Raw genomic sequence first — 19,644 nt, 5'->3', positions numbered from 1 at the left:
TACATTCTTTGTAGGGTTGTCAGGTCCAACTCAGAAAATATCTGGGGACTTTGGAGGTAGAGCCAGGAGACTTTCCCATTCTTTAAAATAAATAAATAAAGTTACAGTAGTGCAGTTCCCCTGAAAAGAGTCTTCATTTCCCTGCCCCCCAGCAGCTGCACTTTCACAAAATTAAAATGAACACACACACACTCACAAAGCAGCCAAAACAAACAATTTTCTGCTCACACTTTTGTGATCTCCTTGGAGCAATTTATTCATGGAAGTTACAGCATGTAACCATCTGCTGTATTTCAAACAACTTCTTCAGGCTAACAGGAAACTGAAAGAAGTGCAGCCTAGGGGGTGAAGTGTTCCTCCATCTCTTAATCAGGTTCTAGTTAACTCCAGTTTACTATACACACGACTTCAAAAAACAATGCAAAACAAACAGAAAGACTGTACTGGCTTCTCTTCCTTGCTCACATGGTTCACACACTAACTGGGCAGAGCCAAGTGGATCTGTTTTCTCACCCCACCCATGCAGATTCCTCCAGATGAGATTTAAAGGCACACACACACAGTCCAAAAGCAGTTTGCAAGCTTCTTTTAAGCCTGTCAAGGTTTAAAAGCACATTGTGGCTGTTGGGGCGGGCAGGGCTTCCCTCTGCTGGCCAGCTGGCTGGTGGTGGGAAGGATCCTGCAAAACTGGGGGATCCCCTGCTGGTACTTGGGGCTGGGAAACATAATTCATAGTCAAGTCTAGTTTCAACATTCTTACATTTTAAAACAAATTAAAAGAAAAAAATTATGTTCTAAAAACTGTTAACGTACTTTTTTTAGCACACCTATAAAGCTACTCATAGATGACGAGGTGTACTATTGCCAGATCCTCTCATGTAACTGGTTCTCAGAAGTCTATGAGGGGATGCCATGACTGTGTTGAACTCATTTAGAAAGCTGGCAGTCCCTGAAATCTTTTCAGTCCTTCTTTTGAAGATGGAAATCGGTAACCATTTCAATTTATACCTAACACTCACATATAGTTTCTAGCAATAATTTTAGGCCTCCAGACTCAACTAAATGTTTATATAAACCAACTGATTTCAACTGATTTCAATAATCAACTGATTTCAATAGGATAACTCTGGAATAAAATGGCTGAGAGTACTTTACGAGCATACAAACAGATTGTCTCGAGTGCAATTGGTTATGATTGGTGCCAGACTAAAATAAACTCTCCCTCCCCACTTTTAAATTTCAAAATGTGACATAATGACTATTTCCGCTCAAGGCAGGATTGGAATGCATTTGCAACTTGAACATGGCTGAAATTAATGCTTTCTCCCTACACGGTTTTTGGAAGAACATAGATTCTTTAAATTAATAATCTGACATTAAATATTAGAGAAGGCTATTAGGAGCAGGATTCCCTCCCACAACTTCTGGGCTTGGAGTTGCAGTCACTGGGGCTATTTGTGGGAGAGGTAGTTGTGAATTTCCTGCATTGTGCAGGGGGTTGGAGTAGATGACCCTGGAGGCCCCTTCCAGCTTTTTGATTCTAGGATGAGTATTCTAGTGTGAATCTATTATGCACCCTGGGAAGAGTCATTATAAGAGAAAGCTATTGCCAGTCAACCAAATCTGGGGGAGTCAACAATTCTGCATCATTTATTCTTTTACTTTTCTCTGCTGATTACCTACATCGCTATTTATTAAACAACAGCTCTGGCATAATTAAAAATGACAAGGCAACAATAACCGCTAGTATTGTGTCTCTGTGATCAATGCAGGGCATTAAACAAAGATCTGACACTTGGCAGATGGGTATGAATAGTGGTTAAATTCATCCTGATTAGCTGGGTGATTGGTATTCACACATGAGAAACAGCAGAGAAGGAGGTTATTAGGGGCTGCCCTGGAATCTGATGATTGGCATAGAGCACTTTGGCAATCGTATTCTGCTGAAACACCAAATCAAAACAGCCTATTAACACAGCACCCAGATATTTTGCATTTCCTCAGTGATATTAAAATTGCAGCTGTTCAGAAGAAGGCATGTATTTTTAAGTAGATTTATAGATGTGAGGGTGGGGTCTGTGTGAGATCCTGAGCCAAATTAGGTTCAACCAGATTTCAGCACCACAGTAGACAGAAAGTTAAGGTGTTTTCACACCTTGATCTTAAATTATTTTTCAATCAGTTTACAAAAGGAGAATGTCATACCCACATGTCACAATGCACACCTGTGATTTAAAGTCACGTTTCTATAAACCATTCGTACTTTTTGCACAAATACATGTAAGAGAATTGCAAAGACATTTTCAGTGTATCTCTGAAAGTTCCACTGCACCCAGAGAGCCTGTTGAAGGTTTCATGGACAACAGTATTGCAAAATGCCCTGGGAGGCTGGGGTGTACCATAATTAAATGTGGCCAATGTAGGGAAGTCTTCCAACATATACAAAGATAGCAAGTAAGGGAAAAGAGGCTAGAACCTAGCTCCACATGCTAACTATGCCTATGTAAGAAAAACCTACCATGCATCTCCCAGATGCACTCTAGGGTGGTACAATCACAAATGGCTGTTGCATGAGTTTTTGCAAAATGTTTACACTGGCTCTGAATCTGCTTGCAAAATGACAAGCTTGATTCTTAGTCCCATAAGTAAAACAACTACAGCTTTTACATGTCAAGCATTAAAATATTCAAAAAGGTTACCGGATTTTGAAAACAATTCATTCTAGCTTGAATACTTACCATAGTGAAGTTTGGCTTTTCAAAGAATTACTTTTTTAAAACAACCAGGGCTTTTTTTGAGCAGGAATGTACAGGAACACAGCTCTGGCTGACTTTGTGTCAGGGGGTGTGGTCTAATATGCAAATGAGTTGCTGGGGGGTTTTCCCTACCAAAAAAAAGCCCTGTGCAAAACAATGGTGGTATCAGGGGGTGTGGCCTAATATACAAATGATTCCTGCTGGGCTTTTTCTACAAAAAAGCCCTGAAAACAACACACTATATTTTATAACACAGAAGGATTTCCTAATACGGTATATACTAGAAAATCTACCCTAAATTCCCACTGGCTTAATTTCTCTGTTTCTGACTTTGAACTGTGCGCCTGAGTCAAACGATCTCTTCTAATCAAGTAACAAAAATCCATGTAGTGCAAAACATGGGGAGGGACGGTGGCTCAGTGGTAGAGCATCTGCTTGGGGAGCAGAAGGTCCCAGGTTCAATCCCTGGCATCTCCAAAAAAGGGTCCAGGCAAAGAGGTGTGAAAAACCTCCGCTTGAGACCCTGGAGAGCCGCTGCCAGTCTGAGAAGACAATACTGACTTTGATGGACCAAGGTGGGGTCTGATTCAGTATAAGGCAGCTTCATATGTTCATATGTTCATCCTTTTCTTTAATAATAGGTTCACTAGCAGAACAATATTGTGTCCCTTGGCAAATTCCACACTTTATGTACATTCATTGTTCTTGGGTCACTGCTTCTAATTTCTGAGTTTTTTAAATTTCTGGTTTGTCAGGCATGCATTAGAGGTCATATCAAGCCAGTTTAAGAGAGACAGGTCCTTTGTAGATGTAATTGTATGGTTAAGGCAGTAATCAGTTTTTTAAAAGGGGGACCCACTACTAAACGTGTTCTGTTTCTCAAGACTCAGCAAGGTTCTTATCCTTAATTCTTTAACCATAATGGTATTTGCCATGGCCATTAAGCTTGCATTTGTTGGCTTCTAACTCTACCTCCTTCCATCTTCAATGAGTACTCAGTCAGGCTTATGCAGAATAAAAGATTGACAGTTGCCAAAATAATAGGTAGGAGTGGGAACACCCAGTCTAAATGCACTATATGATGGCATAATGACTTATCAGCATGGAAAGAGGGTACTTTGCATAATGGCAATTACAAGGTGAACCTAACTCAATTATACACTGTAGACTCTTAGACTATTATATACAGGCTTCCCAAGTGCCCTCGAGAGATTGAGGAGCAGGGGAGGGAAATGACCTCCATAGCAATACTATAGGAATTTGTCCTACTCTCTACAGTCTAGGAGATTAGTGGAAATTCCTAGAGAATCAGCTGGAAGTGGCATCACATTAGAATTAGTCTAGAACTAGTCTAGAACTAGTCTCCCAGCATTAGTCTAGAACTCTAGTTGGCGTTGGGGATTCTAATTGTACAATAGATGTCAGATCAATCAAGGAGCTCTTATGCACAGCTGCCTTTGTGAGGAAAAAGCCCCCTTTTTTCCCGAACATCATAGTCATCAGTAGGGTTGCCAGGGCGCCTGGAGAAATGAGCTCGCACACGTCTGGCCAGAGAGTGTGGGCAAAACTATCCAGGAGCCTAAAGGGACTTATGTGTACAAGCACCACAAGTTATGCAGGCATTCTAACCCAGTACAGAGTGCTTGTTAACACACACAAATGTTTCCCCGTCACCGCATGGGCCAACCATGGAGCAGAAGAAGCTGCGCCACCACGGAGCTATCCAGGCGACCGGTTATGCAGCGCTGAACATGGAATGCACCGTGTAACGCTAACACCACTCGTAGCCATCTTCCCGCCAGGTTGGACTTCATTCCCTCATAGTGGAAGGCTCACGTACACACCCTATGTCACCTTTAGCCCGCAAGCAACCCGTCTGTCCCATGAATGGATTAACAGCTCAACTGTTGCTCCTTTTGTCTGTCAAAACCCTGGACAAAGGCTCCTACTCAGACGATGATGGGATAAGAGGAAGACCATCTCCTGTCAAAGCCAAGTCTTTTGTCTATACCGGGGATACCTAGGTCAATATTTGATTCCCTATTGTCACCTCCCCAGATAAGCTTAAGTATTTAGCCATTTCCATTATTCTTCCTGACTGACACCTTGGAGCCGCCCCAGGGCCTGTTGCAATCTGGAAGTTTTCTCAGGTACACAGGACCCAGGCGAAGTTCATTGGTCAAGAGCAGGTACCCAATTAGGTGCAACCAAGGAACTCGCCATTGGCTCTGCAAAGGTCCAGCCTTCATGGTCATTGCAGAGCCTCCCCTTTCTCCTCCCCGATACCTCCCATCCCCTGAGGGCTCAAGAGAGTCCTTATAACCTGTGGACTAGCTACCCACAGGTGTGCATCTATCAGTATCCCACCTTCCGCTGCATAGATCCATCCCCGATTCCTGATCAGTTTTGGGTCCCTTACCCATTTCCTCACGTGTCGCCCATTGGAGCCTTCCTCGAAGACTGCGGTAGGTAATATTGCCCTGTGTGTCTACCCTTATATGTTCCCTTATCCATCTATTTATATTTCCTAGGACTGTGTGAATGTGTGATTGTATTTTTATCTTGAATGGAAGACTATATTTTTCTTAATAAATTATAATTGGTTTTACTAAATTAGAGTCCTGTTATTGAGCATCACTCTCTGGCTGGTTAATCTTGTCTACAAGATTCCAAGTGAGCCAGGTGCCCACCTAACTAATTCCCCAACCTCGTTTTGAGGGCATTTCGGCTTACACCTTGCAAAGGTACGGGTGAAATTTCTATTACTTTTTCATTTAATTCCTAGTTATCCAGCTAAATCCCCTCACACTCCTCCTTCCCATCCAAGATCCCTCCTTTCCCCCCCTTATTTGGAATTCTTTCAATGCCAGGGGGACTTCCTATCACACTCCCAACCAATCAGATAGCTATCTTTTGAGCTTTCCCAACCCCAGGAATCCCAGTCTTTGTTCCCATTACCAGTCTGCTCCTATGTCAGTGCTGCAATGGCTCCCCCAAAATAGATTGAGAATTTTGGGGGAACTTTATTGACCTTTATTAAGTAACAACGTATTTGTACCCCATGTTACCTTCTCAGACTCAGGGCAGCTACCAAAACAATGAAAGCTCCAAGGACAGAAATATCAAAAGCATCCAGCAACAAGATATATTAATACCCATAGTTAAAACACAGTCAAAAGAATTAACCTCTCCACCAAATGCCCTATGAAATAAAAGTCTTACATGGCTTTTTAAATGTGGCAAGTGAAAGTATCTGCCACAACTATTCTGATAGGAATGCAGTAGGCCTGACAAGCTCTCATTGGGTGGGCGGGGTTTCCCTTATTTGGAGGCTTGCAACCTGCCGGCACAGAGCAGGGGGGGATCCCCCACCCCCAAAGAGCTCCATGTTCACATAATGTGCCCAGCATGATGGTGTCATCTGGAAGTGCTGGGCATGTGTTGCCAGTGTATGATATGCCAGGAACACTCTAGCATTCAGGTTAAAACTCTATAGTATGCTAGAGCGTCCCAAGTGTGCCATGCCCAGTGCAATGATGTAATTTCTGAGTGACATCTTGCTGGGTGCACAAAGTGCATGTGAGATTAATCCTCTGCCAGAGCCAAGGTAAAGCCCTATATAGCCGAGGACCTACCTACCATAGGGACTGTCTCTCCCCATATATTCCCCAGAGGGTACTGCGATCTGGTTCTCAAAATCTATTGCTAATCCCCAGGCCAAGGGAGGTCAAACTGAAAGTCACCAGAGAAAGGGCCTTCTTGATGTAGCCCCCCACTGGTGGAACCAATTGCCAGAGGAGGTGCGGGCCTTGTGGAGCCTTGCCCAGTTCCGCAGGGCCTGCAAGACCACTCTTTTTCAGCTGGCCTTTACTTAAGAATGAATTTACTGTAGAAGGAATATTGTCGCCATGTAAGATGTTAACATCAAGATTTTAGCATCAAATCAACTTAGATGGTTTTAATGCGTGATTTATAATATGTGATTTATAATGCATGATTTATAATATGCATTGTTTTGATTGTTGAAGTTTTTATGTTGTGAGCCGCCCTGAGCCTGCTTCGGCAGGGAGGGCAGGATATAAATTAAATATTATTATTATTATTAAGGTAAGACTTGGCAGCCCTAGAATGCACCTACCTAGAGCTGCCAAGCCCCAGGTGGGGGCAGGGAATCCCCTAGTTTGGAGGCCCTTCCCCTGCTTCAGGGTCATCAGATAGCAGGGGTAGGGGAGGGAAATGTCTGCTGGGCACTCCATTATTCCCTATGGGGACCGATTACTGTAGAGTATAATGTAGAATTGATCTGCGAGTATCTGGGCTCTGGAGGAGCTGTTTTTTGAGGTAGAGGCACCAAATTTTAAGCATGGCATCCGATCATTCTAGTTGTCCTTTTCTGCACTTTTCCCAATGCTATAATATCGTTTTTGAGGTGCGGTGACCAGAATTGCACACAGTATTCTAAATGAGACTGCACCATCGATTTATACAGGGGCATTGTGATACTGGCTGATTTGTTTTCAGTTTCCTTCCTAATAATTCCCAGCATAGCGTTGGCCTTTTTTATTGCACTCGCACACTGTCTTGACATTTTCAGTGAGTTATCTACCACCACCCCAAGATCTCTCTCTTGGTCAGTATGCCAGTTCACACCCCATCAACTTGTATTTCCAACTTGTAAATCATCAACTTGTAAATCCAACCTTGTTCTCCCAGATAAGAGTTTGTGCACTTAACCACTCTGCCAAACTGGCTCTCTAAATGAGTCAATACTAGCAGAGGAGATTGTAATGAGAAGGCTGTCTGTGGAGTGTAACTAGCACACAAGATTATATCAGGAGACGTGGTTTGTAGGCTGTTAACAGCTTTAAAGATATCTAGCATTTTGAATTGGACTCGGAAGCAGAGCTATTCCTACTCTATGATATACTCTAGGCCTTTGCTCACTCACTACATAAGGTCAGACCTCTACACATGGCTGCTTCCATGTGCTTCTCCTAATATTCTTGCTTGGATTTCTTCCCTTGGATTTTACTGGGTCTAACTTATTTGAGTGGCCATAACAATTTCTCATCAGGAAATTCCAACATTCCGTTTGTGCATGTCTGTAGGATGTCTAGGTGCCTGGCATTCTTCCCAAATGAACTTCTCCATTAACTGGCTTCCCTGCTACTTTCTCTCTCCTTTCCTAAATTTCTCTCTCTGGACTTCCCATGCTGTTCACTGTGTGTATATCTGTATGGGCATCTGGTGCTATCTGTCTGTTTGATTTTATTCTTATTATTAGGGTTGCCAGGCCTGGGCTTGCTACCAGCAGTAGACCAATTGGGGTTGTGAAGTGGGGACATGAAGGGAGTGGTTGTCAATGGCATAACATCACTTCTACAGAGTTTGTGGCAATTCCTAGAGAGGAATGATGTCACTGCTGGGTTTTATTACTTTCATGATATGAAGGGGAAATGAAAGCCTGGAAGGTAAGATGAATAGGATTCAAATAATGAAAATGTTTTAATAATAATAATAATAAATAATAATAAACTTTTTATTTATACCCCGCCCTCCCCACCTAGGAAGGCTCAGGGCGGCTAACAAGACATTTTAAAACCTATGTAAAATAATGTAGATAGCATTATGCATTAAAATAATTCAAATGTATAAAATAAAAATGAAGATTCAGATATGATTTTGTCAGTGGCCTTGTGGGGGTTTTTCAATTTAAAAAGCAGGCGGATTTGTTAATAGTAACATGATTGCAATATGACGAACAAATATTTAAACATCTTATCTCACCAAAATGGAATTTACAGCAGGTTATCTTTCTAAACCAACAGAAAATGCAAAATGAAAATCACTTTGTGGGGGTATGGGGTTTCCTTTTGTTAGAAAATGTAAAATGGAAAGCAGGGTTTCCCTCCCCCCACCCCCTTCTGTCAGAAAGGATAAATAAAACAGAGAGGTGAGAAAAATCAGAATTAACGAGAGGCTGGTAAAACTGCATTTGGACATGGCTAGAATCAGCCCCAGACAACTCAGTAAGGAGCTGCAATGGGTCCATTTCCAGTAATTGCTACTACAGTGCAGCAAACACATTAACAAGAACCCAAAAGTGAGCCTAGTTTACTCCAAGATTTTTTTCCTGCAAAGTATGCTTTGTTGTATAGTTATTATCTGACACAGTTGTTCTAGCAGTTACTTAAACCTGCATAGCACAGTTGTTCTAGCAGTTACTTAAACCTGCATAACTCCCTCTCCAAGGCTGTTCTTGTTTTCTGTTTATTTAAGTGAGACAGTGGGCAATGCAGCCCCAGACCTGGATGGTTCAGGCTAGCATGCTTTTGTCAGACCTCAGAAGCCAAGCTAAGCAAGGTTAGCACTTGGAGGGAATACCAACAAGGAAGTCTGTGGAAACCTGCTAGTTACATACTTATACTGGTGGTTCTAATTATGGGCTTACACCCAGTACAGACACAGAGGCATGCAATGGCAAACTACTTATGTTTGTCTCTTGTCTTAAAAACCCTATGGGGTATCCAGAAGTTGGCTGCACCACCAATTCATATACTTTACAATAACATGAACAAAAAAGTTGTTCTTTAAACAAACAAAATATATTTGTGGCATTTTTAACCCACCTCTCTCCAAAAAAGGGACTCAAGTCAAGTTATTTAAAACCGTAATAAAATGGAAATAAAACATCCAAACAATATTTATTTGTCCACAGTAACTCTTTTTCATGTATATCTGATCAGCTAATATTCAAAGCACAAGCTTACTCCTGATTGCTAGGTAATAAGCGACAGCCTTTCACACCTATAGAAGATTCCTGGGCTATATGATGTACTTTGATCTGAGCAACCAGAGGACTCCCTGATAGGTTCTGCGCTTCAGCTATATTATCTTGACTTACATCACTCTTCTTTGCCTTGTTTGAACTTTTAATTGCTGTTTTCTCTTCTCCGCTGCCTGACACAGGCGGCTTCATCTCTGCCTCTGTCAGGCTACAAAGGCCAAACTAGACATTATATGCAGCTACAAGTAACTTTCCCTCAACCTTAAAGAAAAAAACACAAAAGCAGCTTTGAGAAACTTGGGAGTTTGTGGAAGGAGAGTGCAAGCGATAGCAAGCTGCTTCACCCTTTCTAATCCAGCTGTTTATTAACACAATAGTCCCATGCCTGCCACACTATGGGTGGAAAGAAGCTGGGGGAATGACAAGATTTTGAGCAGAAAATAAAAAAGTAATAATTATTTTGTTACTCCTCCACTTAACATTATAGCCTCTGAAGACTGATTTTGGGTTTTTTTTTTAAATTGCTGGATAAAGTTAAATGCATTTTTAAAAATAACTTGTTTTGGTCACCTCCAGTCCTGCTAGTTAAGACATACGTTACAGCAGTAGTTCTAATTATGGGCTTACACCTAATACAAACTAGGGCCGCCAACTGCCTGGGGAAAAAAAATGTCCTTTCCCTTTAATGGAGACTTACTGGGATATTATTTTCCAGGTGATGTTATCTACCTTCATATTATTAAGGGATGGAGGGATTTTCCACTGCTACATTTGCATAGATTGGTTCCCATCTGCTTAATATTTTCTGATCACGCTCTAACACTACTATTATTTGGTTCATTTAGAGTTAAAGCAACCACAGAGTGTGCGTTTTCTGCTGTACGCGCTGCACACATGGCAGGCACAGTATGTTTCCAACACACAATTTATTACGTTTTCTACTTTTAACCAAGCTATGTTTGAGATCAAGTTAAATAAGTAACACTGCAATCCTAAACAGAGTTACACCCTTTTAAACCCACTGACTTCAATGGATTTAGAAGGGTGTAATTGTGTTTAGGACTGCACTGTAAGCATGTTACAGATTTTTCCATGTGTTTTACTACTAATTTTTTTACAAGCGTCTGTTTTGGAATCAAAATATGCCTAGGCTTTCCAGCTGGTTAGAAAACTGAAAGCAAAGCTTGTTCCTCATCATTGCTAAAGAATTTGATGAGGTTGTTGACCTACCAGCTACACACAAAATTCAATTCATTTGTATTGAAGTGAAGAATGAGCTGTGCTGTACGTGACAAAGTTCCCTATCCATCTCTGGGTACCTGGTAAATCAACCTTGAACTCTCACTGGGTAATCTATTTAGGTCCATGTAGAGATGGGTCTGGGTACAGCATGGAACAGCTTAGCTTGGGTTCTCCATACTCTGGACAGTGGATAAAGTTGTAAGTACCAGGTAAAATTTTAGTTTGAGAATTTTTCAAAGGACAGAAGAAAAGGTGTGATATTCCCACATGAGGTGACAATAAAGATTTATTCAGGGGAAACCACCCTAAATATTCAGGGGTCAGAACAAAGGGAGTATGCTGCAGTGGGATACACTTCTTATGTAAACATGTTTTCATACATGTACCAGTTTTAGAATGGACAGTCCCTTGCTAGCCACATTATCCTCCAGTAGTACTTCCCTTTATTGGCTGAATTTAATTATCATAAAAGTAGAAAGAAATTGTTTTCAGCTGTGTTAATCCAAAGGTAAAATCCAAAAGCAAAGCCACAGTCCACGTAATGTCTTTTATTAGGACCAACCAACCAGTGTGAATTCAATGTAACATGGACTGTGTTCTTGGTTTTGGAGTTTGCTTTTGGACTGTAGACAACTACTGAATAATCAAGAGCTCTTTCTTCATCACGGAATCACTGACAGTGAGGAACTGCATGGACAGAAGTACAATTCACTACATACAAAGAAAGTCACAAAGTGATCAAAATTAGTGTGCAAGATTGTGTAGCAAGATGGGTGTCCTTGATAGTATAAGCAACTCATTGGTGAACTTGTGCCTAAACTAACAAGTCTCCATGCTTATTGAGAGTGTCTGACTGCATAATGTGAGCACCCTGAGCTACAATTAAGCCAGAATTAGCAAAATTGCACTATGGTCCTAGAAAAGTCTCTAAGGCTGAAGATAATAGTGGGAGAAAAGAGGCACTGGAAAACATAAGTGGAATTAGCAACAGCCTAGTCTATTGCTACTAAGATCAAGATACAAAGGCAGTTCATGAAGAGGCACACATCCTGGTAAATCATACTATGGTAGGCTTCCCAATCCCCAGGTCTCAGCAGGGGATCCCCTGGTTTTACAGGCTTCCCCCTCCCCCCAGCCAGCTGGCCGGCGGGGGAAGCCCCTCCCCCACAGCCACCATGTACCTCTAGATCTCCAGCAGGATCTGCAAACAGCAGGATCTGCAAACAGGTTTTAAAATATGTCTGTGCCTTTAAATTGGAGCAGGAAGTACTTCATGGGGAAGGGTTAACAACAGCAGACTTCATCAGAGTGCAGCCCCTCCGTTTGTTTTGCTTTTGTTTCAGACAAGTGAGTGTGTGTGTAAAAGAGAGCAGCGTAGCCCCTGTACTTTCCAGACCTCATTGTGGAGGCACCAGAGAAAGTTAAGCATGTGTATGAGAGAGAGAAAGGAAGGAAGGAAGGAAGGAAGGAAGGAAGGAAGGAAGAAAGAAAGAAAGAAAGAAAGAAAGAAAGAAAGAAAGAAAGAAAGAAAGAAAGAAAGAAAGAAAGAAAGAAAGAAAGAAAGAAAGAAAGCGGGGGGAGGGGAGGGAACTCTATTATTCCCTTGAAGTTCAATTATGTTTGTCACACCCTTGATCCTGGCTCCGCCCAATGTCTCCTGGCTCCACCCCCAAAGACTCCTGGCTCCACCCCCAAAGTCCCCAGATATTTCTTGAATTGGACTTGGCAACCCTACACTATGGTATTCTCCATTAATATCTATAGATGTGACCTTTGAACAATCAGAAATAAAACTGATTTGTTTGAAATGTGGGGTTGAAGGACAGTTATATGGATTCCACGGGCCACCAAAAAGACAAATAAGTGGATTCTAGATTAACTCAAGCTGGAATTCTCCATAGAAACTAAAATGACTAAACTGAAGCTATTGCGTTTTGGTCACATCATGGGTGGGATCGCACTGGGAATTTGGCATGGCAGTAACCTGGCTTTCAAAAAGCTGGAGCTCTTTGATGCATGGCCTGGCAATCACACAGCCTCCACCCTGCTGCTAGGAGAAGCATGGGCCTTACACAAGCAAGAGGAGCATTCAAACTGCTCCTGTGAGTGAGTGTTGGGTGCACTGCGTGCTCCAGCCATTCAGAGAGCCAGGAAATGGGCCTTGCATGTGTTTTAGAGATTTGCTACCAGGAAGTTCCCAGTAGCTATGTAATCTGGTCCTAAAATGAGATAAGTATGGGCAGGACTTAGGGAGGCAGATGCGTACATGTGAACATGCACGTTAAAGCTGAAGGGGAGACATGGCTAAGTCAGGCCATATCTCTTGTGGTGATCTTATTCCATGAGATAAATACTGATTTTTTTTTTCTATTTAAGTTTTTATTTCCCACTAACCTAATTGATGATATGGTAACAACCCTTGGGGTCTTCTTAGGTCATCACAATGGGTAGACTGTGTTTCAGAGAAGCTTCTCTGTCATTACTGATCTTCTACTTGAGGGATATCTGAAGAATAGTTTGAAAACTGCTGATTAAGAGAAATGCTAAAACCTGTCAAATGGAATATGGAATTTTTGAAGAACAGTTATTTAAATCTTTAGAAACATTTCCCTAAAGCAGCTGGGGGAAAAGCTTGTATGTATGTGGTACTATAAGAACATTACGCACAATGCCTTTTTGTTCTTGTGCTTATGAGTACAACCCCCAGTCCCATCAACATCATTCAGAATCAGCAGTCAAGCATCTAACAAGAAACAAATATAATTTCAAATACATTTTAATTATCCAGTGATTGTGTAAAACAGCTGAGCAACATATGAACTGAAAGCCTATGCCAACGCAACAGTCATTCAGTATTAAACAGTACACATGCAGCATAGGCTTGCCAATCCCCAGGTCCCAGTGGGGTTCTCCCTCTTTCCCAGGCTCCTTTCCATCCCCAGTCAGCTGGCTGGTGGGGGGAAGGCCCGCCCCCACAGCCACCATGTGACTTTCCACCTCCTGAGGCTTCAGTCTCTGATTGAAAGACTTCCTCTTGGGATGATGTATCTGTGTTACTTTGAAGAATCTGGCAGCAACTCCTGAGAGGAGATGCCAATCCCTCACTTCAGAGTCGCCAGAAACAGGGGGGGTGGGAGGGAAACGTCTGCTGGGCACTTCATTATTCCCTATGTGGAGATCGATTCTCATAGGGTATAATGGGGAATTGATCTGGAGATATTGGGGGCTCAGAGGTGGGCTGTTTTTTTAGGTAGAGGCACCAAATTTTCAGTATTGCATCTACTGCGTCTCCCCAAAATACCCGCCAAATTTCAAAACAATTGGACCAGGGGGTCCAATTCTATGAGCCCCAAAAGAAAGTGCCCCTATCCTTCATTATTTCGTATGGAAGGAAGGCATTTAAAAAGGTGTGCTGTCCCTTTAAATGTGATGGCTAGAACTCCCTTGGAGTTCAGTCATGCTTGTCACACCCTTGCTCCTGGCTCTTCCCCAATGTCTCCTGGCTCCACCCCCAACATCCCCAGATATTTCTTGAATTGGACTCTTGGCAACCCTAATGCAGTAGCAACATACTTTGTTTAATTCAAACTTATGATTTTCCAGCTGCTTCCAGGCAATTAGAAATAACCTTTTAGGCATACATTGTCTGCTGACTAATTTTACAAGGGTTGCATTTACTTATATCTTAAAAATTATCCCTTCAATAATAATAAACTGTGCTTGATAAAGGTTAGAGAATAACAGATTTCATTGGGTGACAGTCCCAGAGACTATGTATGTTTTAATGATATTTTGCTACACTTTATTAATAAGTAGGTATATGCAACATGATATATGGTATCTATCTTAGTATTATTTATAGCCATTCTCAAATGAAGAGGCATTTTCTTGTATGTTTTAGAATATTTCTGGGAGTTAATGTATGACCTTAGAAGCACCCCATTCCCCCGTCCAGTGAAAATCTAAGAAAAAGATTTCCTTTGGATAATAACAGAGTACTGAACACTTACAGCACCTCTGTATTATTCCATGCATTTACAACAGGATTATATCTGTTTTCTGACCTTCAACATATATGCTTTATCCTTCATTTTAGGCTTAAAACAACATTGTTTTAGGGGTAGTACATAAACACCTAGATTCTTTAAATGAAACTAAGTCCTCAGGGCCAGATGAATCCAAGGGTTCTAAAAGAGCTTGCGGATATAATTTCTGAGCATCTGGCTATTATTTTTGAAAATTCTTGGAGAACAGGAGAGGTACCAGAAGATTGGAGGTGGGCGAATGTTGTTCCCATCTTCAAGAAGGGGAAAAAAGAGGATCCAGGTAACTACTGACCTGTCAGCTTGACGTCTATACCTGGAAAAGTTTTAGAACAAATCATCAAACAGTTGGTCCTGGAACATCTAGAAAGAATGAATGTGATTACTAAGAGTCAGCATGGTTTTCTCAAGAACAAGTCATGTCAGACTAACCTGATCTCTTTTTTTGAGAAAGTGACTACCTTGCTGGATTGGGAGAATGCTGTAAACATTGTTTATCTTGATTTCAGTAAGGCTTTTGATAAGGTTCCACATACTATCCTTGTTGACAAATTGGTAAAATGTGGTTTGGATCCTGTTACCGTTAGGTGGATCTGTAACTGGTTGACAGATTGCACCCAAAGAGTGCTTGTGAATGGTTCCTCATCCTCTTGGAGAGGAGTGACAAGTGGAGTGCCTCAGGGATCTGTCCTGAGACCTTGGAACGTTAAATGACATTTGGTGATCTTTGACAATGGTTAATCTTTAAAAAAAACTATACATAGATTACAGTTTAAAAAAATAGAATTATTGGATTATAACTTTTTCGTTTACTTGCTAACAACTAAGAAGAAATTCTATAATTCTATTGTGAGGTAGGTTTCACTAAGAGATATTTGCTGGCTCAGTGTCATTCAGCCAGCTCTACTGTAGCTTGTGGATGTGAATCTTGATCGTGCCCTCCCATTCTGATACCGACCAGTATTTTTATTTATTTTACTTTGACAATAGTTTCAAATCTTAATGAGGAAGATCTCCAGGCCCCACCTGGAAGCTGGCAACCATAAATGCAGAGTCCTGAACAGAACTGTCTTCAGCTGCCTCCTGAACACTGAAAGTGAAGGGGCCAGGCACACTTTCCTGGGTTCTATAACTGAGGAGTCAGTCTCCAAAACATGATTTAGTAATTTGGTTCCTTCCTTTCCTCTTTTCTCTTCAGACTCATGCATCTGTACCTTCTCTGTACCTTCTATGGTTTGAGGTAAACTGATACTGGAAATGGGCAGCCATAGTTTGCCTCCCTACTAGACAGGATCACAATTCAAAGGGGCATTTCAATCCTTACTTTGGAAGTTAGCAGCTTTGAATGTCACACCAAACTACAATTATTTCCAACCGCTGAAGGGAAGAGGAAGGAATATGCATGTATGATGAAAGGGGAGGAACATGCAAACTGGCATTTCCTGTCACCAAATCATAGACTGGCATAAGGTTCCTGTATGGGAAATGAATTGGACCTTCTGTCAACCAAGTTTGTTGGCAGGAAGAGGTGTAACGATAAAGCACAGAGATGGATAGCACCATCTGGACTGCAATCTCCCTTTCAGTTTTAGGCATCACCTGACTGTGCTTCATTACATAACACCAGTGAACAAGAGGAATACTTCAGGCAATATAATGCCTTGGGTTGCAGACCACATCTTGAAGCTAGATAACTTCTTAAGCTGTGGACAAACTTGGCTGAATTCAAACTTCTTGCCTCCCCTTTCCTGCTCCATCTTTTGCCTCACTTGATACTAGAGACACCTGCCTGTGTTGCCTCGTAGAATTCCATCAGTCCTTAGAATCCCATCATTCCTTGAAGAATTAAACCCATTTGTTCACCCAACCTCTTGTCTTCAACCCTCAGACTTTTATTTTATTCCTTGGAGAGCAGGCCCCTGCCTTTGTAACATCAGCTTGTGGGTTCTCTGGGGCAGAACTTTGGAATGAATCTTGAAATAATTCAGAGAGAACAAAACATTTTTACTTTTCCATCCTTCCAAAGGTGGTAAAATGAGTACCCAGTTTGCTGGGGGGAAAGTGTAGATGACTGGAGAAGGCAATGGCAAACCACCCCATAAAAAAGTCTGCCAAGAAAATGTCATGATGCAATGTCACCCCAGAGTCGGAAACGACTGGTGCTTGCACAGGGGTCTACATTTACCTTTAATAAAAACAGAACTTAGTAACACAACAGAACAGTGATCTTTCAAAGTCCAAACAAAACTTTTCTCTCCTTCACAGTTTGCCACCGCAAAAGTCCATCTCTTTCCTCTCATTGGTGGCCCAAAAAGTCTCCAGTTGAACACTCTGTGCACCAGCTTTGAAGATGAGGGTCTCAAATGAACTTCCCATTAGATAACAGTGACCTGAAACAATAATTCTAAAATTTACAATTTAGAATAAAAGTCTCTCTCCCTTAACAGTTTCCATCCACAAATTATAGTTACCTTAAACAAGGTGTCAAGAGCCTATGATTAAAGTTCAAGCTACACAGTAGGGCACTCTTGCTTCCCTCTCTTGCTTTCCACACATACTGTACCCTTCTGCATCTAAAGGCTTCACCCTTGCTTGGCTCATTCCATTCCTAGTTAGGGGTTACATCTGCTTTTGACTTTGCCTCCTGTCAATAGTCCCTTGCATGCCTGGAGGGGGCTCACTCTGGTATCCGGTCATTGGCTCTGTAACAGGGGTGGCCAAACTGGAGCCTCACAGAATAAATGTCAGATGTCATAAGAGCCTCATAGAATAAACGTCAGATGTCTGAGAGCCACAAGACATGAACATCAGATGTGAGACAAGGAAGGGAGGGAGGAAGGAAGGCAAATAGATGGGATGGGAGAAGGAAAAAAGCAACATGATACTCTAAATGCATTCTCCAAGCTGCCAGTTGGCTTGGCTTGGAGAAGTGATTTAAAGAGACAAATGCCTTCTCCAAGTCAGCCAATAGGGCAGTGGGAGCTTCAAGAGCCACACAATATGTGTGAAAGAGCCACATGTGGCTCCCGAGCCACTGTTTGACGACCCCTGCTCTGTAACATGTAGACCTCTCTCCGATCAATTTCATTCCACAAAATCACTTTCTTTTTATCTCTGTCTTTCCTTCTCCCAAACTCTGATGGGTATTCCAAACATCAGAATCGTTAAGGGATGTACCCTCTAGTCAAGTCCTTGACCCATCAAATCTGTCAAGCTAAATCACAGCAATCAGTACATTAATGCTAATCAAGGCATGAAATAGGAACAACAAACTGCAATCTCAGGCTTAATATACATTCAATGGACAGGGCAGAGATGGAGCATGGTGCTCAAAAGCTGCAATCATATGTTTCCTGTCTTGGGAAGACAGCCCATTGGAAAAAATTGGGCTTACTTCTGAAGTGTAGAGTATACTTGGCTTGAGAGTGATATATGATTGCTAGACCTGGTCATCTTGGAAGACATCATTACCAAGCTAAATAATTTATCTTTTTGAGCTGCAAATTAAAAGACAAAACTCTTGGGGAAATAAATTATCAGTTTTGCCCACTCTTTCTGAAGCAAATTAAAACCCACTTTCTTACCATTCCACAGGAAAGATCTCTCACACACAAAAGCTTATATGCAGAATTAAATTTATTGCTCTTAAAAGGTGCCACTGGACTCAAACTGTGTTCAAAGAATTTTCTAATTTAAAAATAGTGATAATAAGAAATGATATTCTGAATGGTGGGAAAGTTTTGCTACTGAATTTGAGAGGTGGTTCCTTATTTTACACAGTATGATACAGTAGTCACAATTATATGCAAGCTCTGTGGAAATGCTGGTGTGAAAGATGGCGCATTAAAAATGGAATCTTTGTTTTCAGTTGATTCATCGTGTGTTGAAAACCAAGTTTTAGCTCTTCAGAATGACCTGCAACCTTCTGAACCCAATTTTCTGGAACTTATTAAATGAGGCAACAAAACTATGTCCCAGAAAAGTGGCTATAAACTTAATACCTTTTAAAAATTCTGCTTACCTTTGTGAGTTTGTATCTCATGGCCAATTATCATTCTAATAACACTGAAGAACATCTGGACTTCTGTTTGAGTTCAGCTCCCAGCAACACAATCTCCAGTTTCTAAAGTCACCCAGATGCAATGCAGTGTAAGAGGTCAACATCTACATAAATTTTATGTTTATTTCTTCATGTCATTAAGACAGTTTTGAAAATTTCTCTCCTCTTTTCTATCTTTTCCCCTCTCTCCTTTCTTTCACTACAGTCTTAAGTGTGGGGTAACAGATGCAGAGTGAATACAAAAAGTATTGGAATAAAGAGGGGAGGGTTGATACTTTTTAGATTATAGTTTCTATTGTAAATAAAGGTAAAGGTAGTCCCCTGTGCAAGCACCAGTCATTTACCATAATGCAATTAATATAAAGTTTAAATAAAAGTTTTTATCTTGATGCATTAGTTGCCATGACTGTATCTTTGTGTTGCTTTCCTAGTTGCTGTGCATTCTCTGAGTCTGATTTTCAATTTGTTCTTTCTAGTTAGAACTCATTTGGAGTGTTGTGTTCAGTTCTGAGGACCACAATTTAAGAAGGATGTATGCAAATTAGAATGAACTGGGGGGAAGGCAACAAAGTTGTCTGAGAGTCTGTTGAACAAGTCCTATGAAAAGAGTAGACAGAAGAGAGGTATAGTTGAATTCTTCAGATATCTGAAGGGTAGTCACACAGAACAAGGCATAGACATATAATCTGTTGGCCTAGTGCAGTGGTCTCCACCCTTTCCTTCAATGAGAGCTACTTTTGAGTAATGAGAATTTTT

At 41.3% G+C, this 19,644-nt stretch overlaps 1 protein-coding gene and 1 long non-coding RNA gene across 4 annotated transcripts in view; both read right to left on the bottom strand.

Moving 5' to 3' along the window:
- STARD13 (StAR related lipid transfer domain containing 13) overlaps positions 1-19,644 on the bottom strand; it is a 212,975-nt gene that overhangs the window by 124,059 nt on the left and 69,272 nt on the right. The window lies entirely within an intron of this gene.
- LOC132568659 (uncharacterized) lies at positions 16,992-18,951 on the bottom strand. The gene is made up of 2 exons (XR_009555204.1): positions 18,850-18,951; positions 16,992-17,218 (listed from the first exon to the last, which is right to left on the bottom strand). It is a non-coding gene; the product is annotated as an uncharacterized LOC132568659 (long non-coding RNA).

The sequence above is a fragment of the Heteronotia binoei genome, chromosome 3 (genome assembly GCF_032191835.1).
Source record: "Heteronotia binoei isolate CCM8104 ecotype False Entrance Well chromosome 3, APGP_CSIRO_Hbin_v1, whole genome shotgun sequence".
Classification (NCBI taxonomy): domain Eukaryota; kingdom Metazoa; phylum Chordata; class Lepidosauria; order Squamata; family Gekkonidae; genus Heteronotia; species Heteronotia binoei.
The sequence above is the reverse complement of the archived record's forward strand: the minus strand, read 5'-3'. Positions and strand labels throughout refer to the sequence as shown.